General features: G+C 38.8%; 1 protein-coding gene across 8 annotated transcripts in view; it reads left to right on the plus strand.

Annotated features, from left to right (window-relative positions):
- Nucleotides 1-4904: 4904 nt before the first annotated feature.
- The window catches only part of STK38L (serine/threonine kinase 38 like), a 79667-nt gene continuing 70262 nt past the window's right edge, over nucleotides 4905-14309 (plus strand). For 5 of the 8 annotated variants that reach the window (XM_070620860.1, XM_070620863.1, XM_070620864.1 and 2 more), the window contains exons 1-2: nucleotides 4919-5057; nucleotides 12707-12782. The gene's annotated coding sequence lies outside the window, so the exon portion shown is untranslated. Of the gene's footprint in view, nucleotides 5058-12706; nucleotides 12783-14309 lie in introns of all 8 variants that reach the window. The other 3 variants (XM_070620867.1, XM_070620861.1, XM_070620865.1) reach the window with 3 other exon arrangements.

Raw genomic sequence — 14309 nt, forward strand, 5'->3', positions numbered from 1 at the left:
TAATGCTTTTCTTCAGGCTTCTGATTGACATAGGTGCTTTCCACTTTTGGGGAGAAATAGTCTAAACCTTGGAATGCTTTAAAGCCTAGGTGATAAATAGTTTGCAGTTTAGTCAAGCTGCTTGAAAATTAAGGCAGGGATCAATCATAAGTCATTGTGTCCCAGTTTATAAAGTGCTCTGCAGAAGGCAGTCTGCTCAGAATTCTGAATGGATGGTCATGTGTTTGATTAAACGGTCCAGTGAAAGCCCCCTGAAGCTTGTAGAACAGAGCCTTCATTTTCAAACAAACAAAATCAATTGCATTTAGCCTGTCTGGGCTAGAGCCCCTTTCATAGTCCTGGCTATGAGAAGAGGAGGCAGGAGTCAAGCACTTTTAGTGTCAAACTGTAAGCTTCCTTTCAATTGTTCTATCTCATCAACTTTCCATTTTTTCCATGGTAAAAATATTAATGGATTTCCATCAGGACAGTCTCCCAGGAGAAATGAAAGGCACCTATTCTTTCTCACTTAAAAAAATCTATTGGCATAATATCGTGCGTCATAATCTTTTTTTTTAATAATCATGTCATTGAGAGAAAATTTTTATTTTAGTATCTTTCTTTTCAGTCCTCAAATATATGTACGAATGTGTATATTATAAATACCTACATATACACACATATATTATTTTTCAAATAATTTTTGTACAAAAGACAGCACACTTTTGGTAACCCGCTTTAGAAGAACTCCCAAACCAAACAATGTATTTTGAACATCTTCTTATGTCATTAACCATTTACCTACATATGATTTTTGACACATGCTATTACACTGTATGGATTCACCATAATTTATTACACCAATCCTATATTTACATATCTAGATTAGTTCCAACTTTGCACAGTTATGAATAAACAGTGCTGGGATAAACGTCCTTGAAAGTGAATTTCTGCCCATTACTGTGTGTTTGAGGCAGTAGTCTTCTTAAGCCCATTTAAAGTATGGGGATTACCATAATAATAGTAACAGCTAACATTCATTGAGCATGTTGTCAATAGGCAAGAGATTTCAAACTAGTTTCTCTGTCTCCAGATTCCATGTTTTTGCTTTTGCTCAGTAGTACTTCTTTTATCTACTACTTGGAATCTGGATTGCTTTGTCACTCTCTATTGGGCCAATTTTAGATAAGTCACTACAGCTCTCTGAGCCTCACTCAGCTTCATCATCTATAAACTGGGGATAATACCTAACTCACAAGCTTATTGTAAAGATTGAATAAGATAGTACAAGCAAGGAGCACAATGCTTGGCACACAGAAAGAACTCAATAAATATTAGTTACTCTTATTGGACTATCTACGGATAGAAGCAGGAATTAACATTACTCTTGTATTTATACGGAGGGGAGTACTCAACCAGCTTCTCTTGATAGTCTCTCTTTTTTTATCATAATTTTTTATGTTTTAAAAAATCTCCATATTTGTAGTTACATCTCCATTATCATTCTTACTATTTTTGTCTTTTCTTTTCTCCTGGATTAGTCTTGCCAAAGTTTTTACTATTTCTTTGACTTTTCAAAGAATCACCTTTTGGTTGTTACTGGTCATTCCAGTTTTTAAAAATCTCTCTTCCATTAATTTCTGCTTTTATATTTTAGAATTGTATGTGAATTTGTTAATCATAACATAATCTACATCCACTTGAAAAACAGAGTTATATATAGGAGTGGTTATATATTTGATCTCTGATACATAGTGCACATAAGGGTTGTGGACCCCTGGAAGAGATTTTGCGCTACATCCTTCTACTTTCTTTGGATTTAATTTGTTTTCTTTTCCAGGTTTCCTGAGTTGAGAGATTCGTTCCTTTATTCTTACATTTTTGTGTTTTCTGTTAAATGTGTTCAAAGCAATAAATTAATCTCTAAATACCGCTTTGGCCTAGACCACAGTTGCAGAGTTTCATATATAGAAAACCAACTTTACTCACTTGGTGGAAGGGTTTTAATGTTTCCTTCTGTTATCCTTTACTACCATCATTTGGAATTCAATGGTTATTTACTATCTGGTAGGCCTAGGAGAGTAAAAGTAATACTAAAGAGTCCCTTTAGTCAAGGAGCTTACAGTTTCACATACGGAAAGGAAAATCAGATGAATTCTGAGTGCTGACAAGGTTTTCACCATGATTTTTCTCACTCTCTCTGGCCGAGAATTTTAGTTTGTCCATCTACATTTAGCACACATTTGGAGAAGAGGGAATAAGTAAAAGATAGGGGATAAAAATTCTTATTCCACTATAGGTTAACAGTTAGCAATAGCCATGATGTATATCTGTTACCCGAGTTTATGACCTGAACTTTAATTCTAATGTTTGAGAGAGTTGACAGTAACAGTTTTGGAAGGTCTTACAAACAATCTATTATTTAGGCCCAGGGTTCCTAATCTGTCTGTAAACTTTGATGATAAAATAAATATGTACATAATCTATCTATCTATCTATATCTTAACATATATTATACGTATATTTATATTTTTTCACCAAACCCTAATTGAAAATTAGCATTTCTTCCATTATGAATGTAGTCAGCAAACCACAATAATATTAGCAACCTGTGACTTTGCCCCCAATAGAAATCACTCATATTTTCTACCACGTTAAATTTGTTGCTGATATCTCAAAATATTGTTTATGTGCATCACTAGTGCAAAATTACTGTAGGTCCTGATCTTGTTATTTAACGTATTAATAAAGAAGCAAATATACAACTATTATTTATCCATGGCTGTATAATAAATTACTCTGAAAATCAGTGGCTTAAAACAACAAATATCTGTAATCTCACAGTCTCCACAAGCCAGGAATCTGGCAAGGTTTAACTGGGTCTGTTGGCTCAGAGTCCTTTCTCAGGCCGAAATCAAGGTGTGAGCTGGGACTCTAGTCATCTCAAGGCTCAATTGGGAGACAATCTAATTCCAAGCTCACTCATGTGGCTGTTGACAGGATTCAGTTTCTCATGGGTTGTTGGACTGAGTGCCTCAATTTGTTGGCGACTGTTGACTGGAGACCTCTCTCAGTTGCTTGCCCCACGAGCCTCTCCATAAGACAAGTCATGGCATGGCAGCTGGCCTCCGTCAGAGTAAGCAAGGGAGAGAGAAAGAAGAAAGGAGCAAGATGGAAGCCAAAAGTCTTTTGTAACTTAATTATGGAAGTGACATCCCATCACTTTTGCTGTATTTTCTTTTTCAGAAAGAAGTCACTAGGTCCAGCCAATACTCAAGGGGAGGAGTTGTGCAAGACAGGAATATGAGAAGGTGAGGATTATTGGGAGTCATTATAGAAGCTGCCTACCACACAACTATATCACAAATTTGCTTTTTACTATTTTGATAACTGTATATTAATATAATCAGTTTCCTTTGTAGCCCTAGCTAGTTTATTTTATGCATTTTAGAACACTATTCTAAAAAAGAGTTCATAGATTTCATCAAACTTCCAAAAGGGCACATGGCTCCACTTTGTTTCAGTTCAAGCACTTTCAACAGCCTCCTGGGGGAATTTTTGTTTTGAATGGCTTCAATTTAGAAATTGGAGGTCAAAGCTTTAGTCAACCCATATTATCCCAGTCCGATACCCTAGACTAGTCCATATTACTCTAGTGCCATGAAAAAAAGCATGGTGTGTTATTTGGAAACATAAATTTGCTGTAGAACACTCCATAAATTGTTCTCAATCCTACCCACTTGAACTGGTATATATATGTGTGTGGTCGGGGAGGGAGCTGTAGAGGCTTCTGTCGAGTATGTTTCATCACAATTAAACCTACTTAGGCTGTATATGGCAATAGACATTTGCACCTCAAAATGACCGTATGACATAGGTGGAACTGATTTCCCCCCAAATACACAAATTACTGGACTAGTGCTTTTTCTGCTACCAAGCTACGCATGAGAAAGCACAGAGTGTAAAAAAAGAGAGGGAAGTGATGTCATGATGCTTCCCTAAGTGTTTTGCATGTGTCACCGGCTCTTGGCGAAACTAAAAATAATTATATTTTCTGCAAAAAGCACAGTACCAGCTTCGTATATTATCTTAGTAGTCTAAAAGTCACGGGTATTTCATGAAACCTCCAATATTCAAATTGAACATAAATTTGTCAACAATTGGAAATGATTCTATTATTTGGCTTTCCCAATAAGTTTTCACTCAAAACTCAAAGACATCATCTTCCCAAAGCCATCCCTTCTGAGTTAAACTGTAGGGAGGTGATTTTCCTCACAGTTCTTTGATCCTAAATAGGGCAGCCCAGTATGGTCAGTTATTTCAAATTTTCCAAGATAATCCAAGCAAGTTTTTCATGTATGCCTCCAAGTGTTTGTGGCTTTTCCAAACTTGAGTCCCTTTCAAGTCTCTAGAGTCGAGTCACAGTGAAATGGAAAAGGGTCAAGAAAGCTGGGTCGCTTCTAGATTCCATGGCTACCGACTAAACAACTCGGTCAGTCAATCCATCTTCGTTGACCACATTTTCCTAATCTGCAACATGTGTGGATTCATGGAGATTATCGCTAACACTCTTTTTGTTTCTAACATTCTCTGCATTACATTGTGAAGCACTGAGAAAAACTCTGACGACATTTACGACATGTGACATATTATGGCAACACACTAGGCCACTCTCAAGAGAGGCTTGAATCAGCTTTGACTAGAGAGGAGGGAAGTGAGGCGAGGCTGATCAGGGAGGAACCAGCCAACTGTTCAGCCAACTCTGCCAGGGCCAATCAGGAATCCACCAGACGCAGCTGGGTGGAGCCGGGGGGGGGGGCGGCGTTGACGACAGAAGGCTACTTCCGGCTTTGGTGCGTATGACGTCAGGGCTGAGTCGGACCGGCCCAGCCACCGAGAAGCCGCGGAGGGAGGGCTCGCGAGAGTTCAGGGAGTCCGCCCCGAGATTCCGGTGCGGCCGCGGGTCCCACCTCCCGGGGGCGGGGCGAGGGCGGAGCGGGCCGCAGGGAGCGGACGGGCGCCGGGCCGGCTGCGGTCGGTGCGGAGGCTGAGCCGGCCGCGGGCGCGACCGGAGGCAGGTGAGTGCGCGGATGCGACGCTCGGCGGCTGGGGCGGGGGGGCCCGTCTCGCCGCGCCAGCCCCAACTCTGCGAGCAGGAGCAGGAGGAGAGCTTATGGGTCTTTGGGTGTCCAAGGAAAGCCGGGCTAATTTCGGGGGTGGAAATGTCTCCGGGGAAGCCCCGGCGACGGCCTTGGCCCTCTTGTTCCCCGGGGTGATACTGGCTCCGTGTGTCCGGAGAAGTAGCCTCGAACCCGGGGAGGAATCTTTGTCCTTCCCTGCGCCTTTCCCCTTCCACTCCTCGGCCCCCGAGCACCCGGCTCGCGGTCCCCGCCTGGGCTTCATAAACAATAACAAATGTCGCGGAGCCTCTCCTTGTAACCTCTGTTCTCCCGTCCCGTGCCCTCCAGCCCATGTCACCGACAGGAAGGATTCTAGGCATGGCTCTTACATTGTGGGGGCTATTTGTGTACCATTCCTAAAAACTGATGCGTCAGATTGCTAAACATTTCTCAGATACACGGAGTAAAGCCGCCCAGCTCCCAGAAGCCACGGAGTGTTCAAAACTGGTCTCAAAATCTGTCCCTACCGCTGGACCCATAGACCCTGCTTTTCAGCATCATTTTCTCCCGCTCCCTTTTTTCACCTTTACTATCGGGGGACAAACGAATGGTGGTTTGGTATGGGAATAGGAAAGCTTGTACCCGATTGAGGAGGAGACGTCTCACCTTTAAAAAGTTGCCAGGTTGACAGCAAAAGAACAAACTTTATTTTCCAAACCAGTGGCCTTCCGTTTACTGATGCTGCTTTGGTTTTGTGGGATCGCTTTTCGGGTTGTAAGTTTGGAGGAAAGATATAAAAAGAAATGTGGGGCGGGGGTTGGGGGAGGGGGCTGCGGGGAGAGCTGGTGTGCTGGAAGAAATGGCTTGTCCCAAACCTGTGATGCTGCTGTTCCTCACTTGATAAAATGCAGAACCAACGCTCTTGTCTATTTCACATAACTTGTGCTAAGTTTTGATAGACGCCAATTGCTCGGAACAGGCCTGAGTATTAACTTCATTACTGCTAAAATGTGAGGAAACATCTTTGAAGTGTTTTAATTTATGCCTCCTGGTTGTGAGATGGGAATGAAACCTTGTCTTTTAAGGGGTAGAGGTGGAGTGGGGACTTAAACTTGTCGGGTCTCCCTACTGTAAGGCAGAGTTTATTGTTGTTTAAACCCAGTTTTGCTTGCCCAGTGCAGGTTTTTGAAAGTTCCTTGTCTCAGTCATATATGTATATAAGATACTGGAAACCTCTTTGTGTTTGATTGGCCTTTCTTTGTAAGCCTCAGGATATATAAAACAATTAAGTTTACTATGCTGTACTCAGTAGCTGAGAGGTATGGTATGTGAATTAGCCACTTTGATGACTATTTGAGGGGAGAGAAATTAGTCCAAAATATGATATTAAATTATGATGGCATTTGTTCATCAAAGTACTTTTATGTGAAAAATCCTAATCTCAAAAGAAGTACAATGGATTAAAAAAAATTTGGTTTGATTTTGCTTGGCTTTGTGTTCTGCTCCTTGTTAAGATGGCTGATAATGTTTCCCATTTGGTCGGGGTGTGTTTAGCATGAGAAACAAACTGGGTGTAGTTTTTGTACTCTGTTGAAAGGCCTGCCACTGGGGAATGAAAAAATTAGACTTAGAAAAACCACATTAAATGGGTGCAATTCTTCTTTAGGCTTTTGTTTTTCAGTTTGTTTTAAAATCAGTCATAGAGTCTAGGAATATTTATGCAACTAATTAGATGTCGTCAGTTTTTATGCTGAAAAATTAATTTCAAAAGGTAGGACACTATAAAAACAGAGGAACAATTGTACTTTGTAGAAAATGGTAATAAAGCAGTGAACTCAATTCAGTCATTCGTTTTCAGAAAAGTTCTGTTCTCTCAAAGTTAAGGGCAATATCATGGTGTTAGCAAAGTTGGATAACACTTTAGCAAGTGCTTTCCCAGTGAGCTGGGATAAGTTGCAGGCTTTTGTGTGTGTGTGTGTGTGTGTGTGCGCCACTTTTTTAAGAGAGAAAAAGAGGGCACAAATCAAAGCCAGAAAGATTTGCATCTCAATGTAATATTAAAATGATTTTATTTTACGTAAATAGTGTAGGATGAATCAAGCAAGCATCTTGTCTTCTAGCATCCCCAGGATTACGTTAAAATCAGCAGATGGGCAAGTTGTGATTAGGTTAGACTTGACATATGCAGAAATTATGCTACTGTATTTTTATATTTAAAACACCATGAGCTTTTTGAATGTGATAATGAAAGTAAGCTTTTAAAGCATAAGAAATTTTAAAAAATTAATTAATTCAAGAAGATATCCTTGGTCAGTCGTTTAAAAATATTCAGTGAATCCTTCTTTCCTCCTCCCCCCCAAAAAAATTTTTTTTGTTTAACTCTTAAGAGAGTACTTAGCAAGGTATGACCAGTACTTAAGTGTATTGGCTACATAAAGCTCCTGTCTCCAGGTAAAGGTTTGCTAATTGACAGGGTATTATTGTTCAGAGTCTTTAGGGAGAGAAATGAAGGACAACAGTGAATATTATTTGCTGTCTGGTACACTCAGATGAACTGTGGGCTCTGTCTTCAAGGAGATATAATCTAAAGGGAGGGAAATGTACTCAAATAACTATAATACACGATGCATTTTCTGGAGAAGCCAGGAGGGAGGGATTAAATTCTAGACCAATTAAGGAAGGCTTTGAGTCAGGAAAGGCATTTGTGTAGATGATTTGGATGATCTAGTCGTATGATGATCATAATAAGCAAACACTTTATATAATGCTGCTTGCTGCTAAACTCTTACGTATGGTAATTTACCTGAGTTTCATCCTTAGAACAACTGTACGGAGTAGGTATTTTATTATTCCCATTTTGCAGACAGAGTAATTGAGGTACCAAGGTCAGATAACTAGAAAATGGTGGAACAAGGATTCCAACCCAGGCATTCTGGCTGATGCTTGTATCCCTGTGCCTAAACATTATCCTTATTTTCTCTCCTATTCTTGATGTTCTTTCTCGGCTCTGTAGTTTCAGAGAATTGATTTAGGAAAATATATTCCTCCAGCACCTAAATTTAGGGATCAGTTTTTTTAGAAAGAGCTCCAAAATAATGAAAACCCAGGTAAATAAGTTATTTTTGGCATGTTAGATGTTTAATCCATTTTTCGAAGTTGCTCTTGGTGCAAATTAAATGTAACCATTGAGTAGCACTTTTTTTTTTTATTGAGTTATTGATAGGTTACAATCTTGTGAAATTTCAATTGTACATTAATGTTTGTCAGTCATGTTGTAGGTGCACCACTTCACCCTTTGTGCCCAGCCCCCACCCCACCTTTCCCCTGGTATCCACTAAACTGTTCTTAGTCCATAATTTTAAATTCCTCATATGAGTGGAGTCATACACAGATTGTCCTTCTCTCGCTGGCTTATTTCGCTTAGCATAATTCTCTCAAGGTCAATCCATGTTATTGCAAATGGAATGATTTTGTTCTGTTTTGCAGCTGAGTAGTATTCCATTGTATATATGTACCACATCTTTATCCATTCATCTGTTGCTGGACACTTAGGTTGCTTCCACGTGTTGGCTATTGTAAAGAGTGCTGCAATAAACATTGGGGTGCATAGGACTTTTGGGATTGCTGACTTCAAGCTCTTTGGATAAAGACCCAGTAGTGGGATGGCTGGATCGTATGGTAGTTCTATTTTTAATTTTTTGAGGAATCTCCATACTGTTTTCCATAGTGGCTGCACCAGTTTGCATTCCCACCAGCAGTGTATGAGGGTTCCTTTTTCTCCGCAACCTCTCCAACATTTGTTGCTATTAGTTTTAGATATTTTTGTCATTCTAACGGGTGTAAGGTGATATCTTAGTGTAGTTTTGATTTGCATTTCCCTGATGATCAGCGATGATGAGCATCTTTTCATGTGCCTATTGGCCATCCGTATATCTTCTTTGGAGAAATGTCTGTTCATGTCTCCAGCCCATTTTTTGATTGGGTTGTTTGATGTTTTGTTGTTGAGTTGTGAGAGTTCTTTATATATTATGGATATTAAGCCTTTGTCAGATATATGACTTGCAAATATTTTTTCCCAGTTAGTGGGTTGTTTTTTTGTTTCAATCCTGTTTTCATTTGCCTTGAAGAAGCTCTTTAGTCTGATGAAGTCCCATTTGTTTATTCTTTCTCTTGTTTCCCTTCTCTGAGAAGGCATGGTGTCCGAAAAGGTCCTTTTAATACTGATGTCAAAGAGTGTACTGCCTACATTTTCTTCCAGAAGCCTTATGGTTTCAGGTCTCACCTATAGGTCTTTGATCCATTTCGAGTTTATTTTGGTGAATGGTGAAAAAGAATGGTCAATTTTCATTCTTTTACATGTGGCTTTCCAGTTTTCTCAGCACCATTTGTTGAAAAGACTTTCTTTTCTCCGTTGTATGCCCTCAGCTCCTTTGTCAAAGATAAGCTGTCCATAGATGTGTGGTTTTATTTCTGTGCTTTCAATTCTGTTCCATTGATCTGTGCACCTGTTTTTGTACCAGTACCATGCTGTTTTGATTACTGTAGCTTTGTAGTATGTTTTGAAGTCAGGGATTGTGATGCCTCCCATTTTGTTATTTTTTCTCAGGATTGCTTTAGAAATTCGAGGTCTTTTGTTGCCCCATATGAATTTTAGGATTCTTTGTTCTACTTCTGTAAAGAATGTCATTGGGATTCTGATTGGGCTGGCGTTGAATCTGTAGATTGCTTTAGGTAGAACGGACATTTTAACTATGTTTATTCTTCCAATCCATGTACATGGAATGTCTTTCCATCTCCTTATGTCGTCATCCAATTCTCTCAGAAAGGCCTTGTAATTTTCATTATATAGGTCCTTCACTTCCTTAGTTAAATTTACCCCAAGGTATTTTATTCTTTTTGTTGCGATTGTGAATGGTATTGTATTCTTGAGTTCTTTTTCTGTTGGTTCATTACTGGAGTATAGAAATGCTACTGATTTATGCAAATTGATTTTATACCCTGCAACTTTGCTGTAGTTGTTGATTACTTCTAAGAGTTTTCCAATGGATTCTTTGGGGTTTTCTATATATAAGATTATGTCGTCTGCAAACAGCAAGAGTTTCACTTCTTCCCTCCCTATTTGGATTCCTTTTATTCCTTTATCTTGCCTGATTGCTCTGGCCAGGACCTCCAGTACTATGTTAAATAAGAGTGGTGATAGAGGGCATCCTTGTCTCGTTCCTGTTTTCAGGGGGATGGCGTTCAGTTTTTGCCCATTGAGTATGATGTTGGCTATGGGTTTGTCGTATATGGCCTTTATTATGTTGAGGTAGTTTCCTTCTATGCCCATTTTGTTCAGAGTTTTTGTCATAAATGGCTGTTGGATCTTGTCAAATGCCTTCTCTGCATCTATTGAGATGATCATGTGGTTTTTATTCCTCAGTTTGTTGATGTGGTGTATCACGTTGATTGATTTGCGGATGTTGAACCATCCCTGTGTCCCTGGTATGAATCCCACCTGATCCTGATGTATGATTCTTTTGATGAATTGCTGAATTCTGGTTGCCAAAATTTTGTTTAGAATTTTTGCATCTATGTTCATCAGTGATATTGGCGTGTAGTTCTCTTTTTTCGTGGTGTCCTTGTCAGGTTTTGGTATCAGTGTGATGTTGGCCTCATAGAATGTGTTAGGAAGTGTTCCATCTTCCCTAATTTTTGGAATAGCTTGAAAAGGATAGGTATTAAATCCTCTCTGAAAGTTTGGTAGAATTCCCCAGGAAAGCCATCTGGTCCTGGGGTTTTATTCTTTGGGATGTTTTTGATTGCTGTTTCAATCCATTGAGTAGCACTTTTGATAAATTTGATTTATTACCTAGTAGTGTACCCATAATGATTTGAAAGTGGTAAGTTATAATGACATTAACTCCTTTGCGTAATGGAATGTTTGAATCATTGTATATTTTGGCGTGTAATTTTTTGAAATCACTTGGCACTGGGTATTTTTTTGGATTGAATTGTGAAGTTGGAATTTAGTTAATGGTTGAATGTCAGTCTCAGTCCTTTTAGTTTTTGTTTCCTCAAACAGCTAAATTTATAACACCTGAATCAGGATTTTGAGTAGAGTGTCACACATGTATGAAATGAGACAAGTTCGATCACTGATACTTGATCTTAGGGCAACTTTGAAAGCTCTTTGGGATTGTGAAATAAAAGCTGCTATAGAAATGCGCTGTGCCTTGTATAGGCACTCAGTAAGTGCTTCTTTGTTGAATGAAAATCAGTTGGAATGGTCCAACTGATTTTATTTATGAAGTTTCAGGAATAGTCACATTTGTTATGGATTATCTAAGTACTGGGATCACAATAAACGCAATTGGATTTCAAAGTTAGGATAAAGAGTGTATCTAGGTGGTGGTAGGGGTACTCCTCTTGTTACCTCTCTAGCAAGATGCAGACTCTTCAGCTCCTTTGTCACTGCCCTCATTAACCATACTCATAGTTTTAAGTAGAACTCCAGAGGCACAGGCTCTGTGAATTAATATCGTAAGTGTTCTCTCCTTGTCTGAGTTGGGTAGGTTCTAGAAAATCCACGTCGTAGGGCAATTTATGTTGATGAACTTAAAACCTAATGGGAAAAGTAGCAAAACTAAAGCCAGAATTTAAAGCTCATAAACTTAGATTATTACAATAGGACAAAAATAGCAAAACAAATTTTTAAAAAAGATTTGCTGTTTACACATCTTAAATTAGTAGTGATAATATATTATTTCCATTTAGCACCCCCGATTGACAAAATTCTCAGGATCTTCAGCCCATAATGTCATGGAGATGCTTAGAAGTCAGCTATGCTTTGTTATAAAAAAGTTACGTGTTCCTCTGAGATAGGCACCCTCCCTCTTAGATGATCTTGGCAGAGGTGTTAGGGAAGACCTTAGCATTACAGGTCATGTAGTGAGCTGACCCTTCACACTGATGTTGTGTAAATTCAAAAAGACCTGAAACTTTGGCAGTTTGTCTGTACCTTATGATAGTGGCGCTTGTACTGTGCTGAGCTTTTAAATTCTTAAACTAGCTCCTTGCCTTCCCCTGAATTGACACTAGACCACGTGACAACCCAAATTGATCTTGATTCTCTGGCCACGCATACAGAAGGTTTCCTATTTTCCTTGTCTTTTGAGGATTCTTTTCACATATTACAATATATAAGTTTCTGATCCCATATGCATAGGCAGCATCCATTGTTTTCTTCCCTTTTACAATTATTTGCTGTTTCTACATCTGATTCAGGAGGGGATTCCATTCCTCTTCTTCATAATTTTGGAATACTTTTACTGCTTTTGCAATTACTGAATATGATGAACTTGATAATGTTTAACACCTCAGAAATCAGCCACAAATACAACTACTTCCCCAGCCTAAAGAACAAGATGGTAGAAACTTAAATGCCCCTGCATGATTGCTAATATCATCTATTTTTGGCAGGCAGAGTCACTGTGCCATTGCTATCGAGCCTAGCTTTCATTCTGTCTATGAAAATTTAGAAAATTGAAAGTTTGGAAACAGAGAAGCTTCTGTTCACATCAGTAAGCATATTTTTTTTCTTTTGGTCCTGTTATCCTTCCATACAGTCATTGCTGTTCTGCTTTTATGACTTGGAGATTCTGGCTACGGTTCTCTAGATTCTTCTGCAATCCTGGAGACACAGTAAGTAATTTGTACATTTAATATGAAAAAATGCTTTATGTAATCTGTGTTTCTCAAACTGTCTCCCAACAGTAATATATAGACTTAGCTCTCTGTATATCATCGTCCCCTCTGACATGTTCTTGGCTCCTTTTTCTTCCTGAATGTCACCAATCAGGGTGCAGGTCTAATAATAATTTTATCAACAACAGTAACCATTTACTCATCACTTACTTTCTACCAGACATAGTGCTAAGTATTTTATATAAATATTCTCTCATTTAATCCCCACAGCAACCCTATGAATTATATTATCTCTACTTACAAATGAGGAAACTAGAGCCTAGTGAGATGAAGTGCGCAGGGTCACACAGGTCCATAGTAAATGGTGGAGTTAGAAATTGATCTCCAAGATCCAGGTTTGTTTTCTTTGGTGTTGCTTAATTTTATTTAAAAAACTTCTTTGCTATTTAATTTACCTCCTTCTTCTAGTCCCACCTGAGTTTTCTTTCTTGCCACTCCTGCCTCCCTCTTTTAGGAGTTATTTACAGTTTTGCATGTCAAACATAAATTCTCTTGGGAAAAGTACACAGAACTAATTCAGCTCTGTTCAGATTTCCTGTGGAGGGGAGGGGACTTGCTCTTGCAGAGAGTTTATTGTAAGAATAATACTAGTAGCAACTTATATTTATATTGTGCTTTAGAATTTTAGAAAGCATTTTTATCCATTTTCTTAGTCCTCAAAGCAAACTTAAACTCTGATCTTTAGATTAAAAGCTGCTACAGATGGTTTGCTAAGGACTCTACAAAATTAGTTGATGAGACACAGTTCTTGCCCTCAGCAACTTTAATACTGAAGTAAATGATATAATCAGATGTTCTGACTTCATTCAAGCCAATTAGGAACAGATAAATATCGTGATAGCACAGCATTTTCTTAAAAGGTGTTATATTTTTTTACTTTGAGCTTCTTTGTTGGTCAAAATTGAGAAGTTGGCATTTTAGTTCTGCTTTTTGAATCATGAAATGTTGAAAGTCCTCAATCCTTGCGATTCAGGTGAATGATAGTTGTTACTGTTTACCTCATCCTGCACACAACTGTTGCATTGAACAAAAGTAAGGATGATGAAGGAATGGGGTGGAGGGAGGGCAGAATTCATTTCAGAAGTGAAATTAAAGAATTGAGGTCTCTTATAGTAGCACCGTTGTAGGAAATAGGATGTAAACTTTAAAGAATGGATAAGCTGCAAGTATTCCCCTCTGGAAAGTTGTATTATTTGAGAGATCAGAGAGCTTATTTAATGATTTATTTTTGAAGTATTATCTTGTGCCAGTATCTTGTTTTTCTAAATTTAATTTTTACTAAGCTGTGGATGTTTTTACTTAGTTAAGCACTTGCCCCCATAATGGAAACATCGCACCATGTTTGCCCTTCATAATTTTTCTTTATTTGTCAGCAGAGTCTGCTTGCCTGGTTTATAGCGCTAGGGAGTTGCCTTTTGTTGTGGTTGTACAATAGAGATCCATTTCGTTTGGACACATCTTTCC

Source organism: Equus przewalskii, chromosome 5 (assembly GCF_037783145.1).
Source record: "Equus przewalskii isolate Varuska chromosome 5, EquPr2, whole genome shotgun sequence".
In the NCBI taxonomy this organism is placed as follows: domain Eukaryota; kingdom Metazoa; phylum Chordata; class Mammalia; order Perissodactyla; family Equidae; genus Equus; species Equus przewalskii.